We start from the raw sequence: 7,066 nt of genomic DNA on the forward strand, positions 1-7,066 counted from the left end.
CTAGACGCTTGCAGAAATCATGATCACAAAATAGACAAATATCGTTTTTTTCGCCGAATTTTACATTTTTCCTTGATTATCGTACTTGATTCGGTGTAAAAAGATGAATTAGACCTGTTAAAGTTCATTCCGTTGGGTAAAAAGACAAGATTTTAGCATTTTATCATTCAAGCGCCTTGTACGGTATATACCGGAATACGGTATTTAGTGTGGTGCTCCAATCCTTTTTTTAGTCACAGCCGTATAATAGTGCATGGTGTTAATGTAGCTATAATGTTCACTGTTACTATTTATCGTTACTGTTACTACTAATCGGAACAAGAAATAGTAAAACGCTATTAAGAAAACAATACTGTAATCGATTTATACAGTTTAAAAGATTAAAACGGAAGAAACATCCACAACGTAAATAATATTTTCCGATTTTTCTTTGTACCGATCGATTCGTTCACTAACGTACCGGAAAGCGGCGTTTAGCTAGGTTTTCGAAAAGGTCAATTTTTCGTTTAAGCTAAGTCGTATTTTGAAACGGAGCATGCGCAAAACAAATTTTGTAGACTGCTCCTAATGGTTTTAAGCTGTAAATGACATTCACTTACTACAATCAGATACGCAAAAATGGATGCCGCCAGCAATCAGTCTGAACACTATGGAGAGGTCTGATGACCTCTCCAATAAACTACAAAACTCATATATTTGTGTGTTTCTATACCGTTAAACCATACTGGCGAAGGAAATGAACAAAATGATATACTTGTAAGTTCACATATTAACTTGTTTCAAAGCATTTAGCGTTTGACACTTTCGATAACTAGCTTCACAGGCCCTCAATTTTGGATGACGTCAACAAAGAATTGTCATTGTGATATTTTCCACAATAATTGCAACAATTACAATTTCCATCAATCTACTGTTCAGTATGTAAAGTCATGTTAGTGCTATTGATGATGCCATTTAGTTCAGTCTGTGATATAAAAGTAAATTGATTCTGTAAACCAGGGTCAATTCTCTTCGGTTTTCTAAGCATGATGCAAATATTTAGGCTAAAACGGTATAAATGAACGTTTAAGGGAAATACAAACTGTTTAAAAAAGAAGTAGGTTTGAAATTGTTTTGAATTACAGCTTGTATTCGAGGCATAAGCAAGATATATTCCTCTATCACCACACATATCAATACATAAGCGCCATTCAAACTATAGAACAAAATATGATATAATGATATTTTCTTTATCAAGTTCGATAACTTACTACGGAGGAAACGTCCATTTAATTGTGTCGCAATGAATCCATGTTCAATTGGTTGAAACAACTGCATGGAAATTGTGGCCATTTAATCCATAGCAATTTTCAGGCACCTTGATTAAATTTTCAAGAAGTAGGTAAAATAACATTTTCCAAAAAGAACAAAAAAAGTACGGCAAAAACTGATTTCGTATATTTTTTATACTGAACGGCCTGTGGGTTTCAATACAAGTTCAAAAATGGATAACATGCACTGGTACGCCTCATAAGAATTTATGTTCTTTTAAAAATTGAACATGTTTTCGTCACAAATACGTTGACCAAAAGATAGGAGTTCGTAGCTTGTATCCCAATCAAGACTGGTCTTAAATTGTTGGCTGGGTCAGGAGTTTTCAAAAATGAAAAGAAAAGGGTTCAGTTTCCACACCCTCTTTTTCGCCAGAACTTAGTTTTTTTCTTTCTTTCTAATGCCATTAATAAAGAAATGCATGTTGATCTGCACGTTGATGCGACTCTCGTATATTAAGGTAGTGACCTTTTTAGTCTCTAAAGAATGTGCCTGCAGACGTTTTCTTTCACTTAACACAATGAATTTCAAGACTAGCAAAAAATGCATTTCTAAGGAGAATACTCGGAAAGGAATAAAGTAAACACATCATAATCGTGTCTCACAATGCGTCTTCAAGCGCTTTCATAACAAAATTAAATGAACGCCATTCGTACTTTCACAATCTTTTATGTTATAAAAAGCCCAATCTTCTCTATGTAAATCAGTATATAAAAGATATAGCATGGCATTCAACTCTTTATTTGCAAGCTGGTGCAGATATTTTCATTTATGTATTAATAAAGCTGAATCGGTCTAGACTCTGTTTTGCTTTCCCATCAAAATAACCAAGCCAAATATTTGGACCAATTTATGTCATTCTCAGAGACCAAAATTTCCTTTCGTGAAATGATATATATTAAATACTCAAAACAATGTTTTAACAATAAATACATAAACGAACAGCTTTTTTATATTTTGAGTCAAACATATTGTATTTACAGATATTTGTAGATTATTTTAAATGAGTGTAGCGAGGTTTTTAAGTGATAGAATATAGTTAAGTATAACATGCCAATATAGATTTATAATTAATCATTTAGGCAACCAAAACATTTTTTCCAACGGATTTAAATTGTTTAATATGTAAATAAAGTTGTCTTATACCCCTTTATGCAAACAAAATTTAATCTTTGTGGCCCCCAATAAACAAAGAAGATCAGTGGGGATAGAGGGCATTTTTTGGATCACTTTTTACCCATTTTAAAAAATTTCGGGTTTTAATAAAGGGATGTTAAACGTTTAAACCAAAAACCCAAATTTTAGATTTGGTTTTTTTTAAGACAAACAAATGGTTTTTAAATTCCTAAGTTCGGGGATTAATTGGCCAATTGATAAAGAGATGACATCTCGGTTACCTTTTCCCAAAAAATTTTTTTGAATTTTTTTAAATTTATTTTTAATTTATCCTTCAAATTTCAAAAAAAATTTTTTCCCTTTTTTAAAAGCATAAACTTATAAATTAATCGGACCAGGGTTAGTAAAAAATGCGACAAGGAAAATGCTTTATCAATGTCACATTCTAAAATGACATTAACATAGATCAAGTTTAAATTTCTTCTTGAAAATGTCTCTTGAAATAGAAAAGAAGCATGTGTTTTGTTAGAAGATTTTAAAGACGCGCCTTAGTGCCAGAACGAATGTATTATATTTTCTATATGTCATTTTAGGGTATGACAATAGGGTAATAAAATAAATAACACATGTGTTTGTGAGTAACAGTAAAAATTTCATCTCTCGTAAAAATACTGTAACAGTATTTTCCTAAGGATGATACTTTTACTGTTACCCACAAACCCATGTGTTATTTATATAATATTCAAATAAGATTTATGATACATACAGGTTGTACATTTATATTGTGCAAGAATTCTAAAGGAAACACTTAATTATGCTCATTGAAATCCCGTATGTGCCGTTAACAAGTATTAATTATTCTTTAATATCGTCGTTTTCGTTTTGTAATATGCCGGATTTGTTTTTGGGCCAAATAGAGATAAAACCTCACTAGAGTTTAGGTTATAATTACTTTTAAAGAAGTTTTTTTTTGGTGTATTGCATGCTATTTTTTTCGATGGATCAAAGTTAATTAATTAAGCTTTAATTTTTTCCCCAGGAATATTTGTATTCCTTGGTTAAAAATTAGGAAATGGTAAAATAAATATTTTTCTATTTTCTTATTAAAGGAAGAATATTTTTTATATTTGAAGCAAAAACTATTTGAGAAGCTAAATTACAGTGTTACATCATAAAATGTCTGTGTAAACAATATCCTGTGCGCCACTGGATGTTTAGCCTAGAGTTTGTAAACAAGGAAATATTTATCATTTTCAACAAACTATATTGTATTCAAATTATTATTCATAGTTTCCAAGAAAATTGAAGGATATAAACATATTATGTTGCGGCAATTTATTTTCAGTGGTAACAAGACAGTTACAATAACGCCTCGTCTTCCTTAAAAATGGGAAATGCTATAACAACAGCTGATGTATCAGATTATCTAAAAGATAAATTGCAGAGAATAACAAAACCACCATAATTGAAATAACATAAAAACTTAAGGTTCATCACAAAGAAACATGCGCGTATTTTATTTAACACTTTTCGTGAAATACACATCAATAGCAATAATTTTGTTTGGTCGTAGATATATCATTCACCAAAACCTACATCCAAATGAATCTAATGTGCATTATGCCAGCTAGTTACTCGTATATACATATAAATGGTTTCTTACGGTGAAATTAGATTCTGTAACTCTTTGTAGCAATCGTACCACAATTTGAATTATATAATACCTATTTGTCTTTACAGATTCTCACATATATATAATGCCATTGCTAAAATTTGTATTTGTGTCGAACACAGGGACTTGACCTTATAAATCATTCACTGTTGGAATAAGGACATTCGGAAATTATTAATCGGCAATCATTTGAAAGTCGAGACGATATTGTTTCAAATAATGCGATGAAGCGACACATAGGATCAGTGACCAGAATGTTTTCTTATACTGTGTCTATAATTCTGTAGCAGCTATCAAAGGGAGATAACTGTCTATAACATAGTACAGTTTTAGACATGTAATTGTTAAGAATAAACAGAAGAAGAAGAAATAGATATACTGTTTTTTAACGGAAAACTTCCAAAACATAAACCCATATGTTTGGATTATACGCTAATGTCATGTCACTTTTGGTGCACAACATTATAATGAAAATTAAAAGCGGTTCTATGCCAATGCCTTTACCTTCTCCGCTATTGCCGCCTTCAAATTTATTAAGATCTTAAAAATATGCTCTGATATTTTCTTTACACCCATTGTCGATATATTCTTTCAGATTGTTTAATATGAAAAACTTAAAATATTTTTTTCTATGAATACATATAATTCAATCTCTAAATTAATGTGTTTCTAAGCAAATCAAATACATGTATATTTATGTTCAATCTTGAATAATTATAACTCTCCAATTTTCCCATTACAGACGATATTGACAGATCTGGCAATATTACATGAATGACGTTGTTTGACAATTAATATAAATATAAGTTTATCGACTCTTATGTAATACATGCGACTGACCTTCATTGAATTTTCTAGATTCGAAAGTCGTTGAACTTCGTAATTTTTTATCGTAGGTCATGTAAGGATTACCTTTTCTGTTTCCGTTCAGTGTAGGTGATATAGTTTGTTACCAGTATCTTTATGTTGAATCTTGCTTAATTCAGCAGACAATTTCCGATATTCAAATTATGAAGTTTGAAGCGTCATTATCTGAATCGGCCACAAAAATAAATTGATGGTCACAATAGACTTACTTTTTTTCTATTTTCAATTCATTATTGATTGACCTTTGGGATATACATCAGCATATTATTGACAGAAAATAATGATGAGATAGATGAAAGCATTTCTAGACTTCCGAGAAATAACAGGTAAGATTATTATCCTTTTATATCAGACTATTGATCAAGTATCGATCCCTAGGGACAAATGATTACATCATTTGATTGAATTTGCTGAATTTAGAAAATTGATTACGGTGTTGAATAATCATTTTTTATTCTGTGTAGAACGTAAAAAAGCACCACCTCATCTAAAACTCCTTTAACATATAATCAACAATGGATATGTCCTTTCCTTAATGAAACTGTTATAAATGTATTCAGTTTCAGTCATAAAACAAATTATTATGATTTCAAACTTGTGTGCCTATAAGATAGGAGTATTCTGATGTAATGATGATCTTACCTCTAAGGAAATGGTGCAAATGATATAATTTCACATATTGACTTGTTTCAAAGCATTATTATGACACTTTCGGTAACTAGCTTCACAGGCCCTCAATTAAGGATGACGTCAACATAGAATTGTCATTGTGATATTTTCTACAATAATTGCAACAATTACAATTCCCATCAATCTACGTGTTCAGTATGTAAAGTCATGTTAGTGCTATCGATGATGCCATTTAGTTCAGTTTGTGATATAATAAAGAATTGATTCTGTAAATCATGGTCAATTCTCTGCAGTTTTCTCGGCAAGATGCAATTATTTAGGCTCAAAAATGAACGTAAAGGAAATACAAACTGTTTATAAAGGACAACAGTGTTTGAAATTGCGTTAACTGGCAAGCAAGAAATAATCTAGAACAATATATGATAAAATGATAGTTTCTTATTCAAATTCGAATTTTGTTGAAACAGTCACGTGGAATGAATTTGTGGCCATCATTCCAAAACAATTTCGAGACACCTTTGTTAAAATTTAAGCAGTAGGTAAAATAGACATTTCCAAAAAGAACAAAAAAGTGCTGTAAAAACTGATTAGTCATATTTTGATACTGAAGGGTTCAATGGTGGTTTCAATCCAGGTTCAAAATCGATGAGCATGCACTGGTACGTCTCATAAGAACGATGTTCTGTAGAAAATGAAAATGTTTCGTCAAAAACATTGACCAAAGACAGGACTTTGTAGCTTGTATCCCAAACAAGACAAGACAGCTGGTCTTAATTGTTGGCTGCTGGTTCAGGATTTTTCAAAAGGGTTCAGCTTCCAAAACTCTCTTTTTCGCCAGAAGTTAGTTTTTTTCTAATGCCATAAATAAAGAAAGTCTTGTTGATCTGCATGTCAATGCGACTCTCGTATATAAGGCAGTGACCTTTTTAGTCTCTAAAGGATGTGCCTGCAGACGTAATCTTTCACTTCAAGACTAGCAAAAATGCATTTGTAAGGAGAATACTCGGAAAGGAATAAAGTAAACACATCAAAGCTGTTTCGCAATGCGTCTTACAGTGACAAAGTAAATGAACGCCATTCTTACTTTCACAATCTTTTATGTTATAAAAGCAATCTACTCTATGTAAATCAGTGTATTAAAGATATAATATGGCATTCAACTGTTTATTTGCAAGCTGCTGCAGATATTTTCATTTATTTATTAATAAAGCTGAATATGTCTAGACTCTGTTTTGCTTTCCCAACAAACAGGCAAGACAAATATTTGGACAATTTATGTCATTGCTCAGAGATCAAAATTTCCTTTCGTGAAATGATATATATTAAATACTCAAACAATGTTTTAACAATGAATACATAAACGAACAGCTTTTCATATTTTGAGTCATACATATTCTATTTACAGATATTGTACATTATTTAAATGAGTGTAGCAAGGTTTTGAAGTGATAGAATACAGTTAAGTATAAA

This window comes from Ruditapes philippinarum, unplaced genomic scaffold (assembly GCF_026571515.1).
Source record: "Ruditapes philippinarum isolate M1 unplaced genomic scaffold, ASM2657151v2 ctg5737_1_1_1_1, whole genome shotgun sequence".
Classification (NCBI taxonomy): domain Eukaryota; kingdom Metazoa; phylum Mollusca; class Bivalvia; order Venerida; family Veneridae; genus Ruditapes; species Ruditapes philippinarum.